Here is a 20,036-nt window from a genome sequence, read left to right on the forward strand (position 1 = left end):
AAGGTGGTCCCTATTTTTCTACTTGCATTTTTACGTGCTTTCGAACTGCTAGGCCTGGAGAAGCTGGGACAAGTCACGGGAGCTCACTCCTTTACGCGGCACTAGGGATTCGAACCCCACTGCCAACCTTTCTGATCAACAAGCTCAGCGTCTTAGCCACTGAGCCACTAAACCGCTTTGAGAGGGCTGCAAAGCATTGTGAAGCGGTATGTAAGTCTAAATGCTATTGCTTTGGCGATAAATGGGAGGAGCCGCCCCGTTTCCAAACCCCAAATGCCACTTTCAATCCCGAATCGGTGCAATAGCTCCATGCAAACCTTAGCACAGGGGTGTCCAAACTTGGGAACTTTTAAGATTTGTGGACTTCAACTCCCAGAATTCCCCTGGCTGGGGAATTCTGGGAGTTGAAGTCCACAAATCTTAAAAGTTCCCAAGTTTGGACACCCCAGGCTTAGCACGACCCAAGCAACTCAGCTAAAAATCCCCACACACAAACGAAACGCTCGCACATGCGCACTATACAGAGACGACCGCATCCTCTCCGTATTCCGCCCCTGGTCTTTCTCAGAATAACCCGTTTTCCCCTCCCTCTCTCCTTCCGAGATTTAGTGGGCGGGGCCGGGCGTCCGTGCGTGCGTGTTGCCGCCTTGCGCGTTGCGTGCCGCGGGGGAGGGAGGGGAGGAGCGCGCGCGCGCGCGGCTTACTGCAGCTGCTGCTGCTGCCGGCGGCGGCGGCGACCTCACTTCCGGACCTGTTGCGCGGTCCAGACGGCGGGAGCGCGCCAAGGGGGCCGCGGCGCTGTCGGGTCGGCTAGACGGAGCCTCCGCTTGGACAAGGGTACGTGTGAACGCGCGGGTCGGGCGTGGGAGGGAGGAGAGGCGGCGGGGGCTGACGGCGCTCTCTCTCTCCCCAACCCTCCCGCCAAACCCCAGCGGTGCTCCGGTTTCTTTGCCGTGCGGCTCACAAGCTGCACCTGTTGCCCTGCTGCCTTGCAAGGCGGGCGCGAGTAGATAGCCTCGGGGTACCCGGAAAGGAAAAGGAGGGAAGAAGGTAAAGAAGAATAAGGAAAGAATGAAAGAAGGGGAGAAAGGGAAAAATTGAAGGAAAGTAAGAAGAGAAGGAGAAAGAAGCAGGGAAAGAAAATAGAAGAGGAAGGGGAAAGGGAAAAATGAAAGAAAAGTAAGAAGAGAAGGAGAAAGAAGAAGGGAAAGAGAAAAAAAGAGGGGGAAGGGGAAAAATGAAAGGAAAGTAGGAGGAGAAGGAGAAAGAAGAGAAAAAAGAAGATGAGGAAAAGAAGAAGGAAAAAAGGAAGACCGTCACTTCAGGGGAATTCCCAACGGAAGGAGGCATTGGGAAGATTTAACCTTGGGAGGGAGAGGAAGGATTCCCTGCAGGTCAAGCCAAACCTCCTGCTCCTCCTGAAAACCAGAACATGGAAAAAGGCATTGGGAGAAGTTTCCTAAGACAGACAGATTTGGATCCAGTGGTGGAGATCCAGTGAACTAGCCGGGGAGCGTTTGGATGTGCTCATGGGGACCTCCTCTGATTTGGGCTCTGCCAGGTCGGACTCTCACTGGGATTTGTGTGGGTGGGTGGGTGGGAATTGTAAGGAAGAGAACTGATGGTGTGTGTGTGTGTGTCATTTTGTCTTTGAATAAAACGTGGAAGTTGGAAAAAGTAGGGACCAAACTTATGCCGATTGATATAGCAGGTGAGGGAGAAACTAAAATCTTTCCAAACTGAAATGAACATTAAATCCATATTACCATCAGTGATTTTTTCCCCCCCTTTCCTGCCCTCCACTTTTCTTCCATTGTGGGCTAAATGCAGAGGGATGGGCTTTCTTTTTCATTTATTCCCCCACTGCTTGCAGCTCATGATACATTTGTGGCACAGCCTCAAGGAACGAAATAAAGGAGGATTTAAAAGCATTCTGTCCAAGGATGCATGTTTTCCATGTCGCATTGCGATCCTAACGTATGGTTACGGACACGAAAATGTGCTCAGGGCCATTCACAGATTTTAGGAGAACCGCGGGACCTCTTCGATATGAACTGCAGTCTGGTCAGAGAGAAGGGGCGGGGGAATCTGCTCTGCTAGACTTTTGTGAATCCAAAGTTTGCTTAGAGATCATGTTTATGGATTAAACCCCTATTTGCCAGAGGCTTGGACTTTGCACCCGGCGGCATCTTTGTATTTCCCAGCCAAAGTCCAACTCAAAAAATTGCCTTTAAATTAGTCGGTAAAGGAGGTTGGAGGAACCGTATTCTCTGTCTGTGTGGAGGAAAAAGCCAGTTCTGATAGGAGCGTCGGTGAGATTTCTACCATCTGGGCAACAAGATAAGACGAAGAACTTCCTTGCCATCCTATGTGAGTCACGTGCCCTTTGAAGGAGGTGGATTTTACCTATGACCAGTGGAGTAAAGGTGTTCTCCTTGAGGTAGTTATGGCTCTGGCAGAAGCCACTGAAATCAAACCCAACTCGCTGAGATTTTCTGCTATCAGCCTGGGGGTGTGTGACTGTTACTTTCTATAAGGGAAAGAAAACACACCTTTTTGCAAGTCACTTTTACTCTCTTAACCCTGGTCACCTGCTCAGACATTTCTGGCACAGTCTAAAAGTCCTTGGAAGGACAGGAAGGGTGCATTATAGTGACCGGTAAGTTTTTTAAAAACGGCATAACTTCACGACCCAAACGGCGTGGTGTTTCTTATAAGTCTAGAATGCCCTGCGCATTATTTTATTCAGCGGTGTTAAGAGATGGTTAGGTTGGAGCTGTCTTCTGTCACAAATGGCTTGGTTAGCAACTACTAAGACGCTGAGCTTGTCGATCAGAAAGGCCGGCAGTTCGAATCCCTAGGACAGGTCTCCTGCTTGAGCAGGGGGTTGGACTAGTTGACCTCCAAGGTTCCTTCCAACTGTTAAGTTACTGTTACCTGCTGAGCCAAGACACGGACGCCGATTTATGAAATTTAGTTTTACCCTTAGTTTGTTTGCATGTCAAAAGTTATGCATTTCTGGACTGTGACAAATGCTGTAAGGAAAGAATGAATGGCGAATAAGGTTGTCTTTTTGAGTTCATTTAGTGCGTCCCCCCCCAATTAAATGTGCATAAAGTCACTTTTTTTATAGATAGCAGCAAACCTGTGTGTGTGTCAAAATTGAGGGTTTTTTTTTTCCTTTAAAGAATCCTCTTATTTGCTTTCACTTTAAACATTGATCATTTGTTTCCCTTCTAAACCATATATGGTTTTTTTTTTCAGAATTCCTCTTTGGAAAGACGATGGGTGTGTGTAGATGCAAAGCAGTAATTATATTGTACCTTAGGTTTCATAATATCTGTTTGGATAACATCTGTCTTATTACCTGCTTGGGACCATAAATAGATTGCTTCTTTGTTTTGTTGTTATTTTCCCTGTAGCTTCTCGGTCCTTGTCAACCTCTGGCACAAAGCGTTTCATTAGTGCCAAAATCAGGGAGTCTCTTGATGTAATTCCAGATTAGAAACATTGCTATAATGAACCTTATTTTATTGATTGGTTCTTTTAACACGTATTATTTAAATGAGTTAGTAAGAAAACTGGAGCAAGAAATGGCCAAAAAAATGTAGCTTTTCAGATATATTTTTTTGTACCTTAAAAACACCTTGTTTTAGTTCACTTTGGCTTTTATTTACTAATTTAGAACTTTGTACTTTTAGCAGTTTTGCTCCTTTTATGTCAAAGCTTCTCTTTCTTCTTTCTTTTGGGGTAAGTGATTGAGGAGTGGATTTAATCAGGCAATTGTTTACTTATTGCTCTTGTGTACTGAGCATTTTACGAAGTATTGTGATACAAGGAAATGAAATGCCTCTTTAAGAGCTCACACAGCAGCATTTATTGTTTGGCTAGAACAGCCGACATCTGGATTATACGGGGTTTTTTTTAATTACTTTTGGCCTTTTAAATTTTTTTATCCCATCTTTATTACTTTATAAGTAACTCGAGGCAGCAAACATATATAACGACTCCTTTCTCCTCCTGTTTCCCCCCACAACAACAGCCCTGTGCAGTAGGTTGGTTTGAGAGAGAATGTCAATGGAAAAAATCACTTTCAGTGAAGGCAGGATTAGAACTCACAGTCCTAGGTTCCTACCAGCACCTTCACCACTGTGGATGCTCCTTGACTTACAACTTTAATGGCGTCTGGAATTTCCGTCGTATATCATGACAGTTGTAAGTCGAGGCACTCATGTGACCAATCCAAATACTTTTTGGGGGCAGTCATGAAGCAAACACAGCAGCCATTAAACAAATACCACTGTTGTTAAGTGAAGCCATGGTCCACAAGGAGCATTTTTTTGCTGGAAACCAACAGTTTCTGGCCAAAAAAACCCCAAACTGTAAATCACAGCTTTTTGCAAGCAGCTATAAATCCAAGATAATTTCTGGCTGCCCAAAATGTGATTCGGTGAGTGGGCAGTTATCAGTACTTTAAACCCAGGTTGTAAATACAGTTTGGGGTTCCATCATAACTTCAAACAATTGCTGAGCAACCAGTTGTAAGTCAAAAACTACCTGTACACCAATCTGACTTCATAGGATAGTAATATTTCGCGGTGGTTCAGTGGCTAAGACGCTGAGCTTGTCGATCAGAAAGATTGGCAGTTCGAATCCCTAGCACCACGTAACAGAGTGAGCTCCTGTTACTGGTCCCAGGTTCTGCCAACCTAGCAGTTGGAAAGCAGGTAAAAATGCAAGTGGAAAAATAGGGACCACCTTTGGTGGGAAGGTAACAGCGTTCCGTGCGCCTTCGGTGTTTAGTCATGGCAGCCACATGACCACGGAGACGTATTCAGACAGCGCTGGCTCTTCGGCTTTGAAGGTGATGAGCACTGCCCCTTAGAGTAGGGAACGAGTAGCACATATGTGCAAGGGGAACCTTTACCTTTTAAAAGAGCAATAGGATAGGAGCTGCGATATTTCTCCCGTAGGTTAATTGATATTTCTCTCCTCAACTTCTGTAGAAGGACAGTAGAAGTGGTCCTCAATTTACAACAGTTTCCTCAGTGACTGTTCGAAGTTACAACGGCACTGAAAAAAGTGACTTATGACCATTTTCCACCCTTATGACCATTGCAGCATCCCGATGGTCACGCGATTTGCATCCAGCTCTGGCTGGATTCACACTGTAGTTCTAGGCTATAATGATGGTTTACAACTCGGTATTTTAAGTCCGAACCAAACAAATTGCTGTATCAGTATGCATAGGAACCTGGTAGTGGTTCCTTTAGTTTTTAGACTAGACTAAACTAGACTAGAATAGAATAGAATTCTTTATTGGCCAAGTGTAATTGGACACACAAGGAATTTGTCTTTGGTGCATATGCTCTCAGTTTACATAAAGTAAAATAAAATAGAATATATTCATCAAGAATCATAAGATACAGCACTTAGATTACTAATAAGCAATCAAATCATACTAGGAAACAAATAATACAATATAAATTTTAAAGATACAAGCAACATGGTTATAATCATAAGTGGGGAAAGACAGGTACTAGGAAGGAAGAGAAGAATAGTAATACAATCTTAGTAAATTATTTGACAGTGTTGAGGGAATTATTTGTTTAGCAGAGGGATGGCATTTCGGGGGAAAAACTGTCCTTGTGTCTAGTTGTTCTGGTCTGCAGTTGCTCTATAGCGTAGTTTTGAGGGTAGAAGTTGAAATAATTTATGTCCAGGATGTAAATATTTTCACAGCCTTCTTTTTGACACGTGCAGTTTAAAGGTCCTTGATGGAAGGCAGGTTGTTTTTTCCGCAGTTCTAATTACCCGTTGGGAGTTTTTGATTTACAGACTAAGTTTCTGCACAGAGCTAAGTTATGATGCATTTTGCATGCTTGCCTAAATCCAGTTTGCAAACCATTGTTTATGGCTGTGGCAGGTTGCTCAAATTCCATCAGGTTTGGACTAGTTTATTTACTTGTTCAACTTCTCTGGCCACCCACTCGCCAAGCTACACCTCATGGAAAAGCATCACCTAAGAAGACAATGCGGTAGCCAGGCCTTCCTCGGCACTGCATAAATAAGGCTTGTATGAGGATGCTACCTTTAAAAATCAGTCTTAACATCTAGCCAGGTCTTGCTTTCATTCTGCAACCACTCCCATTCTCACCCCCTGGGTAATTACTCTGCTCTTGCCTCCTTCTCCTCCTCCGTTGGCTGCGAATGGGTGTTTTGGTTTGGCTTGGCAGCAACAGTAACTGTAATTGTAGCAGCGTCTAAATTAGAGCTTCCTTCGTGATTGTTCATGTCAGAAGAAGTCTCATTGGTTCAGTTTCTCTGAGCCAAATTGTGTTAAGGTGTAGTACGTGTTGCTACTGGTACCGAGAGAGCAAGAAATCGGAGTCCTGGGCACATTGGAAAGCTCCTTCATTTATCCAGTTATAGGTAAAGGTAAAGGTTCCCCTTGCACATATGTGCTAGTCGTTCCCGACTCTAGAGGGCGGTGCTCATCTCCGTTTCAAAGCAGAAGAGCCAGCGCTGCCCGAAGACGTCTCCGTGGTCATGTGGCCGGCATGACTCAACACCCGAAGCGGCATGGAACGCTGTTACCTTCCCACCAAAGGTGGTCCCTATTTTTCTACTTGCAGTTTTACATGCTTTCGAACTGCGAGGTTGGCAGAAGCTGGGACAAGGAACGGGACCTCACCCCATTACATGGCACTAGGGGTTCGAACCTCCAGTTATGGTGGTCTACAAATACAGGCAGTTCTTAATTTACGATCAATTAATTTACTAATAGAGCCCAAAACCTCTGTTGCTAAGTGAAAAACATTTATTAAGGGAATTTTGCCCCATTTATGACCTTTCTTGCCACTGTTGTTAAGTGAATCACTGCAGTTGTTAAGTTATTTAACACGGTTGTTAAGTGAATCTGGCTTCCCCATTGATTTTGCTTGTCAAAAGGTTGGTCAAAAAGTGATCACATGACACCACCACCACCCCGGGACACCTCAACGGTCATAAATATGAATCCGTTGCCAGGCCTCTGAATTTTGATCGCATTTTGAACCTTGGGGATGCTGCGACGGTCATAAGTGTGGGGAAAAAACCGGTCACAAGTAACTTTTTAAAAATACCATTGTAACTTTGAATGGACATTAAAGGAACTGTTTTAAGTCGAGGACTGCCTGTAATCAGGGGTGGTATTCACTTATCTTTCCTACTGCTTCACAAATGAGAGTGTGCATGCACCTCCGCACATGTGCTCCGCCTTCTGTGCATGCGCTTTGGGCAAAAGAAAAGGGCCTAAATGGAATGCCATAGAGCAGTGGCGGGTGGGTGAGGCCACCCGCGATTTCCATTCGCGTGAACCAGTCCGAATTGGTAGAATACCACCTCTGCCTGTAATGTGTTTTTTTTTTCTTACCATGGCAGTAAAGCTAATCTGCATGTCAGGGAACCTATGGAACAAATAAGAAATATTGTTCAGAAATTCCCAATGCCCCTCCCTTTAAAGGGAACTCGGTAGAAGGAAGCCATTATGTAGATCAGGGGTCTCTAACACCTGGGCAGAGTGTGTATGCACAGTTTCACTTGCACGAGTGGCGAGTGGGAGAGGGTATGCACGCAGCCCCACTTGCACGAGTGATAGGCGCACATACTTGCTTGCAAAAGCCCATTTGTGTGAGTGGCGGGCACACACCGCTTGTGCAAATGGAGCTGTGCGCACATGCCGTTCACACCGAACCATCCCCTTCTCCCCCCCACCCCTCTGGCCACAGACCGCTGATGTAGAACATTTCTAAAACTGGAAGGGAAAAGGATAAGTAAAAACGAGTTCAAATGAATTTGAGTTTCAGTTTGAGAGGGGAGCTGTTGAAACAGATGCCCTCTGGGTTCCTCTGGGGTTACTCCCCATTCTAAGATCATCCTTAGGCAACCCACCCCCACCCCACCCCGATTGCTACCTCACTGGGAGACGTCCAAGGAACAGAAGGGGAAATGTGGTTGGCTAACATTCAGTCTTTATTTCATTAAGTTTTGAATCTATTTAAAGGCGTGATTGGTATTTATAGCATTGATGACTTCGTTAAAACTATGGCACATCCATATATCTTCATTTGAAAGTCAAGTCTTTGATTTGACAAAAAAAAAGACGCACATTATGCAGAATGATGAGCACCAGTGAATTTGCTTTTGATCTTTACTGTCTAATTGAATACAAGGACAAGCAATCTGTCTACTAATGAGTAAATTTTATTTGGGTTGCTAGGGTTTCCACCCCCCCCCTTCGGAATAACCCAATTGCAGTTGTATTTGTGCAAGTTGACCACATTTGAACCCTGTGGTTTTTATTCTTTTTTTAAGGTGGAAATAGCAGCGGACCAGAATTCGTGGTGAATCAGTCCCCAAGAAGCAAATGCGCCAACGTAATGGCAGAAAAACATAAAATGGACACTTTTTCTTCTTCTAGTTTTCCCAAAACCTGTCAGAAATGGTAGGTACAATTTGTAATTAACATATTCTGGGAGTTTCTCAGGCTTGAATGTCCAAAATAAGGATAGTCATCAAGAATTGCTTTCTTTGTGTTAGGCACCTTGATGCTTTGTTTAGAGGCTGGGACCCATGAGCTGATGGTAATGATCCCCCCCCCCTTCCATTGGTTAACCCAGGGGTTGGCAACTTTAAACACTCAAAGAACCACAAAGGTCCTAACTGAAATCCCCCCTCCCCCCGTTCAATTCTGAAGCCGACCGGAAGTCCGGTTCCCCCACCATAGAGTCTCCTCCTAGTGCGGCATCCTTTTACCTCTACCTGTCCTAACCCAAAAGCCCTATCAATTGTGGAACTGACCGGTGACAAGGAGCCGCAGCAGAGGGACGAAAGAGCCACATGCGGCTCAAGAGCCACATGCGGCTCCAGAACCGCAGGTTGCTTGACCCCTGGGTTAACCTAACAAGAATTAAAAATGTAAAGTGCACACATCAGCAACATGCTTCCATTATGGGATGTTGAAGTTTGATCCTTAAATTTCATTTCAGAAATTGCTGGCGGTCTGTATACCTTGAAAGCTGGATATTTACATGCTAATTGAAGGGTTTTTTTGCCTTGGTTTTAACCAAAAACGTATGTGCCGAAGTGTGCCTCTGAACATTGGCAGGGAGATCTTTTCCCAGAGTTGACTTCAATTATCATTTATATTTTTAGAATGACAGGGACAATCTAGGTCAGTAGGCATTGCCTCCCTCATGATGGAAATGTTAATTACAAGAGTAAAGAAGGAACGTGTGTGAAGTTCCCTTCCTGAGCCAAAACTTTGTGATTCACGAAAGGAACATTTCTGAGCATTGTAGAACACTGGGAAACTCAGGCCTGTTACTAGTTCAGACAATTTATCTCTGGACGTTGCCTGGTCTGGAGGAAGCTCAGCATGGCTTGAGGAGGAAAAAAAAACTTTACTGGAGTTCTCCAAAACCTTCCTAAATCTGTGAGTTTTGCTTATAGAGAAGTATTATTCCTCCAATTAAGTTTTCATGGTCCTCAGTGATTACTGCATTCTCGGGCTGTACATAGCTGGGCTGGGAATCAAGTCATTTGTGTAGTACTCTTGGTTTAAAATATCCTGTGATCTACTTTTAAAGGTGTTGAATAGGGTGGTCTTGGCATATAAATTGGGATATGCCGTGACCTTCTGGTTCTCTGCTAACTCTGAATTAGAAAGGAACAACACTGCAGGGACTGAAAATGTTTAGCTCAAATTGTAAATGACCAGTGACTGGCTATTCTCATCTAAGGCTCTCCACAGAATCCATCCATTGCCCCCGTGGTCTTTTGGGGCGAGAGTGTTGTGGAGCAGTGAGTCAGAGGAACAGCTGGAGCCTGTTCCCAGTGCGCGCAGGCGCAGAGCTGCCAGAAGAAAAGAACAGCTCAGAAATCAGGGTCGACTTGGGAGTAAAACCACAGGTGGGCGCTGAATGACCCCTCCCGTAGTAAATAAAAGAGGAGTGAAAGGGGAGTGCGCTTTGCAGGAAACAATTCATTTGTTAGTTTGTTTTAGAAGTGTGGAGATCTGTCCGTGAATCTCAGAGACTCCGTGCCAACTCTTTCCTTGCACAGCACTGCATTTGGAAAATATTTTCATGGCAGCTTTCCAAGATAGATAAGGTCTGTGGTCATAAATTCGCCTTTGAAAGACTGTTCACCAGGCCTTTGCTGAATGTGAATGAGAGGAATTCACATTCGTTTAATAAAAGGGTTTTTTGTCAGGACCAGGAATCTGCTTCATGCTTGTGAGGAAGCCTGGGTCAGAACAGAGAGACTGGGTCATGTGTTGCTTTAAACCTTAGCAAGTTGTGGTTTCAAAACATGGCTTATGGCTTAAGCATTTTGTGCAAAGATAAACATTTATTCAGGGAAGGAAGGCTATTAAATTATGGCTGTATCAAAGAGTGATAAGGACAGAATGTGTCTTTATGGATTGTCTCGGAGGCCTTCTCTAGCGTTGACAGTGGCATCTTCTGGACCCCTGGAACGATGGTGGTTCGGGGGGACATGAAACTGTTACTTTCGGAGTGGTCCTTTCTAGTGGGTGTATGCAGATAAGACTTGCTGCACCTGTGATTACTCCAGCGTCTGATCCATTTTGGGAAATCTTCCAGGACTCTCAGTCCCTGCTAGAGCAAAAGGTGTTCACCATGGCTTCTTGGGGTGCCCAACTCTGGCTGGGGTGCCAGTTGCATATCATTTTACTTTAAGAGGCCACAACAATAGTGACTCATCCTCAACAATGTATGGATAGACCACTACGACTAAACATTACAAGTTGGCCTGCCCTTGATGATTTGGAAGCTTCAGGTGGTACTAAACCTAGTGGTTTAGCTGCAAACTGGGGTGTAATACATTCAGCATTGTTATTATGGCTTGTCTCTGGGTCTGAACCAAAGGGCTGTGTTCTGGTCCATCAGCGGACAGCGGAACTGGCAGCAGATTCGGATAGTGAGGAGATTGGGGAGGGACATGGGCCAATCCTGGAGTCTGGGGAAGGCTCTGATGAGGGCTCTGTGTCGGAGGCAGAGAGGGGGCCAGGGCTGTCTGACAGTTATCAGCTGCCTTCGGACTCAAACATCAGTGAGGCAGATGAACAGCTGGAGCCTGTTCCCAGTGTGCGCATGCGCAGAGTTGCCAGACGAAGGGAACAGCTAAAGATACAGGGGTCGACTTGGGAGTAAGGCCACAGGTGGATGTTGAATGGTCCCTCCCAGAGGAAATAAAAGAGGAGCGAAAGGGGAGTGGAGTTTGCAGGAGACAATTAGTTCGCTTAATTGGTCCGTGACTCTCTGAGACTCCTTTCCAAGAGCCAAGGTGGCGCAGTGGTTAGAGTGCAACACTGCAGGCTACTTCAGCTGACTGCAGTTCTGCAGTTCGGCTGTTCAAATCTCACCGGCTCAAGGTTGACTCAGCCTTCCATCCTTCCAATGAGGAGCCGGATTGTTGGGGGCAATATGCTGACTCTGTAAACCACATAGAGAGGGCTGAAAGCCCTATGAAGCGGTATATAAGTCTAACTGCTATTGCTATTGCTATCAGTCTGGCAGCTCCCCAAGTCAGATAAGGTCTGTGACTGTAAATCCTCCCTTGAAAGACTTTGCTGGATGTGAATGAGCAGAATTCACAGTAAATCAATAAAGGTTTTTTTTTGCTTCATGCTCTTGGGATGCCTAACAGGCTGGTTATTATCACGAAAGCCTTAAGTGACTTTGCAGCCAGCTAACTTCAGGCCTCTCCCACTCAATTTTGTTCTGTCCCATGCAGTTACTGAAGGAAGGTATGCTGATGGACTCTATCCCACGAGAGGTAAAGGGGTGGGTGGGAGCCCAGCAACACACTTTCTCAGTAGCAGCTCCCACTCTTTGGAACAGGGTGCCTCACAAGATAAGGAACGTGCCAACCTCCTGGCATTTAACAAGTCTATTTATTGTTCCACTGATCTTGTGTTCCTGGATGATTCAAGGACTACCTCGGTCAGATGAATGAGATTTTTTTTAATTTTTTTTTACTGGTTCATAGTCTCGGGTCCTTTTTGCAGTAGGTGGCTTAAGGACAACTCAAACCAACTTCACTTTGGCCCTGGCTGCTTACGTTTTTAAATGAGAATGATTAAAATCACTGTCCTTTTGTCCCCCAGAGTTGCTAAAACACCAGGGTAAATAAAAATTGATGATTTTAAAAAAAAATGAGTTTTTAAAAATTTAAACCGGACCTTCTTTTTAATTTTTATCGAATTTATTTTAATAAGATGCTTTTGGAGTAAAAAAATCTATCTAAAGATAGTTTTCTTTTAAGATACATTAATGGTTTAGTTTATCTAGCATGAAATGCAGCTTAGTTACGTGGCATAGCAATAGCAGTTAGCAATAGCAGTTAGACTTATATGCCGCTTCATAGGGCTTTCAGCCCTCTCTAAGCGGTTTACAGAGTCAGCATATCGCCCGCATAGTCTGGGTCCTCATTTCACCCACCTCGGAAGGATGGAAGGCTGAGTCAACCTTGAGCCGGTGAGATTTGAACCGCCGAACTGCAGATAGCAGTCAGCTGAAGTGGCCTGCAGTACTGCACTCTACCCACTGCGCCACCTGAGGCTTTATATTCTGCAATATTTACATTTTTGGTGAAACCTATTCAATGAGTCCAAGCTTTGCAAGCTAAATAGGAAACCTTCATTTCCTTTGCAAATCATTTTAAAGATTCTAACTACCAGCAAGAATGAATCCTTACATTTCAAGAGCACCTGTCATTTCAGATCCATCATGGCAGCGCCTGTTAGCGGGCATTCACTCACCTGCTGCCTGCCAAATCCCTCACCTTGTTGTATCACTGCCGCATCGCCAACCGTCCCATTGAAGTGAATGAGACTGTCGGTGGGTCAGAGGAGGAGTTGCTGCGGGACAATTGCTGTTTAAAATTTTTGATTTAAACCGAGTTGATTTAAATCAAGCCTTTTTACTCGTGATTTAAATCGTGATTTAAATCTGCTTGATTTAAATCAAATCCACCCTGTAAAGCACACAAATGCCATTGCGCTGTATTTTCTGAGGCAGAAACAGCACAATATTACAGCAACAATTCAGGGTCTACCTTGAGTATTGGCTGCTGGGATGTTGTTTATGGGCTGTAAATATTGGTGCGGTTGATTTCACTATGATCCATAAATCCATATTTTTTTTAATTGCTCTAATGTTTTTTTTTAATATAAATTTTTATTTTAAGCACATAAACACATCAACAGAAACAGACACATGACTTAAAACAACATAGGAACAATAAGTTCCATCGTATACCATACAGCAGTTCCGTATCGGTTTCTTTGCAGTTAGTGTTTTCCCTACTATACATTTCTATCTTGCTTTCATGGCCTCCTTATTCGTTATCCATTTTTATGTACTATTCTATATTTATTTATACTTAGCTATTTATAACCAAGTATTGTTTACCTCTATTGTGCTTTTTAAGAGCCGAGGTGGCACAGTGGTTAGAGTGCAGCACTGCAGGCTACTTCAGCTGACTGCAATTCTGCAGTTCAGCTGTTCAAATCTCACTGGCTCAAGGTTGACTCAGCCTTCCATCCTTCTGAGGTGGGTAAAATGAGGACCCAGATTGTTGGGGGCAATATGCTGACTCTGTAAACCGCTTAGAGAGGGCTGAATGCCCTATGAAGCGGTATATAAGTCTAACTGCTATTGCTATTGCTATTATATTCTTTTTTTTTTCTGTAAATGTGTTTTTTATTTTCCATTTTCATTTTCGTACAGTCACATATATACTGTGCATAACAGTATGCTCTAATGTTTTTTTGTGGTAGAGATTAGCCTTAAACGAGGATGAAGATACCCTCAGATGCGTCTTAAGTAGGTGATTTCTTGCTTCAGCTTGTAGCAAACCTAAATGCCTGCAGATGGGTTGAAAGAAATAGAGAGAGCCAGTGAAAGGGACACAGTCCCATTTTTCTCCTCAACCAAGAGGAATTTGTTCTCATTTCCAGGAACAGGCATCAGTTCCACTCTGGCTTTTCATCTTGTAAATAATTGTGGTCTGTTTGTATTTTTGTAATGAATCACGCAGGAGCCTGCAGCTGTGGGCAGATACGGGAGGCACAGGGAGAAGGCTAGCTGTAGATGGAGGGGCCGCCTTGGCATTCCCGTAAAGGAGAGGGAAGAGCAGCTGAGAGACTCAGGAAACCCCCCAGGCGGGAATCCGTCACTGGTCCTGAATGCTCCTTGTGGCTACAAGACTTTGGTTGCGCAGGATATCAAAGAAAGGGAAGTGGAAGAAATGGACAGCTGTTTGTCCAGAGTGGTAGAGGGTGTCCAGCTCGATCAGGGCGTTGGACTGGAAAACCCTTCCAACTTTGTTAGCTTCCTCTTCTTCTTCCTCTTTCCTTTCTCCTGCTCCTTCTCTTCCTCCTCTTCTGTTAAGATACAGCCTGTTGTGCCGTATTGGCTTCCACTGTACAGCACAGTGGAATTGCCATGGTAACAACTTCACAGTACTCCACAAGGGGGCTCCCTCTGGTAAGGGGGAAAATCCAACATTAGAAATTACATTTGGTCCAGACATTTCCCCTCTATAAATAAATACCCGGGCAACGCCAGGTTATCGGCTAGTTCCATAATAATAAAGGAGGGAACTCCAGGGAGCATTGCGGGGCCCACTTGGATATTATTCGTGCAGTCGTCATGGCTGTGTTGCAGAACTGGTTTCCCTCGTCTTCTTCCGAGGATGGTTTTGCAATTTCCTCATCTGGCCAACATCTTGGCAGCTCTTCGTGGTCTCACATCCAAGGTTTAATTAGGGCCAACCCACATTGGCCTATGAAATCAGCCCAGTTGGCTGGCTGCTGCCTCTTGTTGACATGCAAATTAGGGCATTACACCCTCCCTCCAACATATACTCTACAAGACTAACACCTCTCCCTCCAACAGGCCACCCAGTGAGAAATGCAGTTAAGGAGAGAATCTGATATGGGTATAAGATGCCTTAGTTTCTCTTGCTGAAGTTATCACCGTTTTAAAGAGAAAGGTGGTTGTGTGGGGAAACTGACAAGCCCTCACTGCACTTGACCTTAATATGTCTGTGTTTCGTTACACTTCAGGCTCTTTGACACAGTTTGCTGGGAAGCGAGTTGCGTATATATTTCCCATCTCTCATTTGAACTTTCCTGAATGAGAATCATGCCTGGTGGTAAACATCCACCTGAATGGAAGGGAGAAGGGGGTAGGCTTTTGTGGTGGTAAAAATATAGGGATAAAGGCACCGATTAAGAAAGTGCAACATTCATAAGCGGAGATAAAGAGTTTGAACGTGGACAACTGTGTCCATGGAATTGTGGAAGCTGACGTCCCTACAGGGCACCAGGTTGTGGAAAGCTGCTTCAGGTGATCAGGTAAGAAAGGGGAAGTGATCTCCTAGAGAAGAGGCTTTTCTCTCTAGAAAAAGAATCGACATAATTCTGAGAACAAAAGCAGAGGCTTTTAAGATACAATAGAATAACAGATTGGAAGGGACCTTGGAGGTCTTCTAGTCCAGCCCCCTGCTTGGGGAAGAAACCCTATACCAGTGGTTCTCAACCTGTGGGTCAGGACCCCTTTGGGGATCGAACAACCCTTTCACAGGGGTCACCTAAGACCATTGGAAAATACATATTTTTGAAAAAATACGGAAAACATAAAATAATTTTATGGTTGAGGGTCACCACAACATGAGGAACTGTATTAAAGGGTCGCGTCATTAGGAAGTTTGAGACCCACTGCCCTACACCATTTCAGACAAATGGTTATCCAGCATCTTAAAAACGTCCATCCACAACTTTGGGAGACAAGTTGTTCCACTAATTAATTGTTCTGACGGTCAGGAAATTTCTCCTAAGTTCTAAGTTGCTTCTCTCCTTGATTAGTTTCCACCCATTGCTTCTTGTTCTACCCTCAGGTGCTTTGGAGAATAGTTTGACTCCCTCTTCTTTGTGGCAACCCCTGAGATATTGGAACAACTGCTATCGTGTCTCCCCTAGTCCTCTTTTTCATACCCAGTTCCTGCAACCGTTCTTCATATGTTTTAGCCTGGTGTGCAGCATATTTCCAGAAATGAAACGTAACATTAGATTAGATTAGATTAGATTAGATTAGATTGCTTTTATTTATAGGCCGCCCTTTTCCCTGAGGGACTCAGGGCGGCTTACAACCTATAGGGAGGGGATACACATAATGACATATACAGACAATACACAATTAATAAATAGAAGCAACATTCACTCATCATTCGGGTGGGGACGGATCCCAATCTTTAACCCCAGGCCTGGCGGGATAGCCAGATCTTAAGGGCTGTGCGGAAGGTCTGGAGGGTGGTGAGGGTACGAATCTCCACGGGGAGGTCGTTCCAAAGAGTCGGAGCTACTACTGAAAAGGCTTGGCCATGGAAGTGATCAAGCTTGGCCTTTTCATACTGGAGGCCATCTTGGAATCTCTGTTGTTAGCTGGTGTTTTGGTCTGATGGTCAAAAGTCCTAAATGAAAAGTGAATATTTAACTACTTGTCCAAGGACAGCCGGCCATCCCTCTTATTCGAACCTAAGATTAGACAGCTAGAAAACAACTGCCCAGGATGTCACAGGTCCTGCCCTGCAGTTTGGATGGAGTTTAGTAAAAAAAATAAATCAGAAATTCAGTATATGGTGAGGAAAGCTTGTTACCTCTTCTTGGATATAGTCTGATAATACATAATGTACTTTCTTTGACTTGGGATTATTGCATTGTGAGAAACCAATACCTCTGGGCTTTCAACCCCAAATTTCTGGTTTAGTATGATATTACAGCTTTATCAGCAAACCATGGCTAATCAGGTTTAGCACATGTGCCTTCTGACATGTTAGTGTGGGTAATGCTTCCCCCTGCCCGAGGGTATGTGTTCCTAAGACATTCATTCACATTAAGAATAAACTATCATTGTAACCTTACTTGAAGTTTAAGACAGTGTTCTGGCTTATTGTCCAGCATTGACTCTATATCAGGGGTGAAATTCTGGAGAACCGGTAGCAGAAAATTTGAGTAGTTTGGAGAATGAGCAAATACCACCTCTGGCTGGGCCCAGAAGTGGGGAGGGAATGGGGATTTTGCATTATCCTTCCCCCAGAAGTGGGGTAGGAATGGAGATTTTGCAATATCCTTTCCCCAGGAGTGGGGTGGGAATGGGGATTTTGCAGTATCCTTCCTCTGGAGTGGGGTGGGACTGGAGATTTTGTAGTATCCTTTTCCTGGAGTGGGAATGGAGATTTTGCAATATCCTCCTCCTGGAATGGGAATAGAGGTTTTGCAGTATCCTTCCCCTGGAGTAGGAATGGGGATTTTGCATTATCCTTTCCCCAGGAGTAGGGTGGGAATGGGGATTTTGCAGTATCCTTTCCCCAGGAGTAGGGTGGGAATGGGGATTTTGCAGTATCCTTCCCCTGGAGTGGGAATGGAGATTTTGCAATATCCTCCTCCTGGAATGGGAATAGAGATTTTGCAGTATCCTTCCCCTGGAGTAGGAATGGGGATTTTGCATTATCCTTTCCCCAGAAGTGGGGTAGGAATGGGGATTTTGCATTATCCTTTCCCCAGGAGTAGGGTGGGAATGGGGATTTTGCAGTATCCTTCCCCTGGAGTGGGGTGGGACTGGAGATTTTGTAGTATCCTTTTCCTGGAGTGGGAATGGAGATTTTGCAATATCCTTCTCCTGGAGTGGGAATGGAGATTTTGCAGTATCCTTTCCCCAGAAGTGGGGAAGGAATGTGAATTTTACAGTATCCTTCCCCAGAAGTGGGGAAGGAATGAAGATTTTGCAGTATCCTTCCTCTGCCACGCCCACACAGAACCGGTAGTAAAAAAAAAAATTGAATTTCATCACTGCTCTATATCCATGTTTAGTGTGCTAAATTGTAACTGTTATTCATAGGCTACATTAAAAGGAGTAGCCCTCATACAAATATTTATGACAGGCCAGTGGTGGGTTCCGGGCGGTACGGCCCAGTACGGCTGTACTGGTATTAGCCGGGAGCAGCAGCCACCACCTGCCCGCATTCCTTACCTGTTTTTGAAGCAACCAGGCCAGATCCGCACAGCGTGCAGCGCCTGCGCGACCTCCGCCAAACAGCTGGGTGTCGCAGGGCAGTGGCGTATGCATGCATGTGCAGCACATGTGCCTGACGAGGGTTCCCGGCCCCATGCGCAGCGTACCAGTTGCAACAGGAGCCAGAACCCACCACTCCGCCAGGCATGATTGTGGAGGGGAGAGACTTAACTTTGGCTCCTTTTCATCAAATTTGAGGGCTTTAAGGGATTTAGCTCCCGGCAAGCAATTTGAAGAAACACTGAATTAAAATGATTTGTCGAAGCATACCTCATTTGTTAACAGCATGTTTTACTAAAACACAGCCTCAATTCTACCTGAATCACAAGCTAGAATTAAACATCACTCATCCTCTCCTTCTGCCAGCATGTGCATTTATGTGCATTTCAGGGAGGGAAAACAGTTTTAAGCTTTTGAAGGCGATAAGCTGCATGAGCTGACTCAGAAAACCGTATTTTCCTTATTGTCAGCATTCAAGAAAAACGTGGATGGAAACAAAGCTATCATATTCAGTCACCCAGTGGGAACAATAATGTATGTGGGGGGAAATGGTCATAGCATAGCCCGGGATCAGCAACCATAAACACTCAAAAGAGCCACAAAGATCCTAACCGGAGGCTCCCCGTTCAATTCTGGAGCCAACCGGAAGTTCGGTTCCCCCACCAAAGAGTCTTCTCCTAGCACAGCGCCCTGTTTCCTGTCCTAACCGAAAGCCCTATCAATTGTGGAGCCAACCAGCGACAGGAAGCCTCAGCAGAGGGATAAAAGAGCCACATGCGGCTCCAGAGCCACAGATTGCTGACCCGTGACGTAGCCAATGGCTTTTTGTATCTGATGGCTTAGTTTATGTTTCTCAGAGTTTAATTCCTTCTCAGAATTGCAATAGCCAATTAAAATAATTGAAGGGATCTCAGTAGAACTTGTAATGCAGTGGAGAATAAGGACATAACAGGAACCCATTCCTACACAAGTCTTAATGTGCAATTCCGAATGCAGTTTGGTGCAAGCAAGCAAGCCTCTACTTGGTCTAAAAACTGCTAGAGGGAAACCGAAAAGTTGGTAAAAGGCTGCCTGAAGAACCAGGGTGTGTGGTTAAAAATGTTCTCCAGATCCAGAGGTGAATAGACTTGGGCTTCACCTAGTTAAACGGTACTGGTCTAAATAGAATCTGTAGCCAAGAGGTAAAACAGAATTCATACGCTTGATAGTATACCAAAATTTTTGTGTGTTTTTCCTGGCTGCACTATAGAGGTGCTTTGCGTGAAAATTCTCCCTGTTGTGGCACACAACTTCAAGGACAGGAGACTAGGAAGTGAAAATGGGCAGCATCTCCTTGGCCAGAGGTCTGCAACCCACGGCTCTGGAGCCGCATGTGGCTCTTTCATCCCTCTGCTGCGGCTCCCTGTCGCTCAAAATATGACTCACAACCGCCAATGTGTGATATCCGCTGGCACACGATTTATTGAGCTTTTTGACCCAGGGTAGGCCAACCATGGATAAATCAAAGAAAAGAAAAGGGTCGGAAGAAAACAGAGCCTTTAATTCAACTACATATACTAGTTCTGTGGCTGCTCAGGAAATAGGCATGGGAAGGGTTTTGTGGCCCCTGGTGTTTTCTTTTCTGTGGGAAACTGGTCCAAATGGCTCTTTTGAGTGTTTTAAGGTTGCCGACCCCTGTCCTTGGCCATCAAGATACAGTAAATAGAACAAGACAGGGAGGGAGGGAGGGAGGGAGGGAGGGAGGGAGGAAGGAAGGAAGGAAGGAAGGAAGGAAGGAAGGAAGGAAGGAAGGAAGGCCTTTGTATCTACCTCTTTGTCAATCGATCCAAGTAGCTCTATCGATTTGAAGACTTAAAAACTGCTACATCAGATTTATTGATTTATTCTATTCCT

The 20,036-nt window shown here is 44.8% G+C and overlaps 1 protein-coding gene across 4 annotated transcripts in view; it reads left to right on the forward strand.

The window, feature by feature from the left end:
- Positions 1-726: 726 nt before the first annotated feature.
- The window catches only part of PPARA (peroxisome proliferator activated receptor alpha), a 56,221-nt gene continuing 36,911 nt past the window's right edge, over positions 727-20,036 (forward strand). For 2 of the 4 annotated variants that reach the window (XM_087722231.1, XM_087722236.1), the window contains exons 1-2: positions 727-837; positions 8,356-8,485. The gene's annotated coding sequence lies outside the window, so the exon portion shown is untranslated. Of the gene's footprint in view, positions 838-1,632; positions 2,371-2,636; positions 2,660-8,355; positions 8,486-20,036 lie in introns of those variants that run through there. The other 2 variants (XM_087722232.1, XM_087722233.1) reach the window with 2 other exon arrangements.

This window comes from Thamnophis sirtalis, unplaced genomic scaffold (assembly GCF_051295495.1).
Source record: "Thamnophis sirtalis isolate CommonGarterSnake01/CBP01778 unplaced genomic scaffold, rThaSir2_p1.2 scaffold_9, whole genome shotgun sequence".
NCBI lineage: Eukaryota > Metazoa > Chordata > Lepidosauria > Squamata > Natricidae > Thamnophis > Thamnophis sirtalis.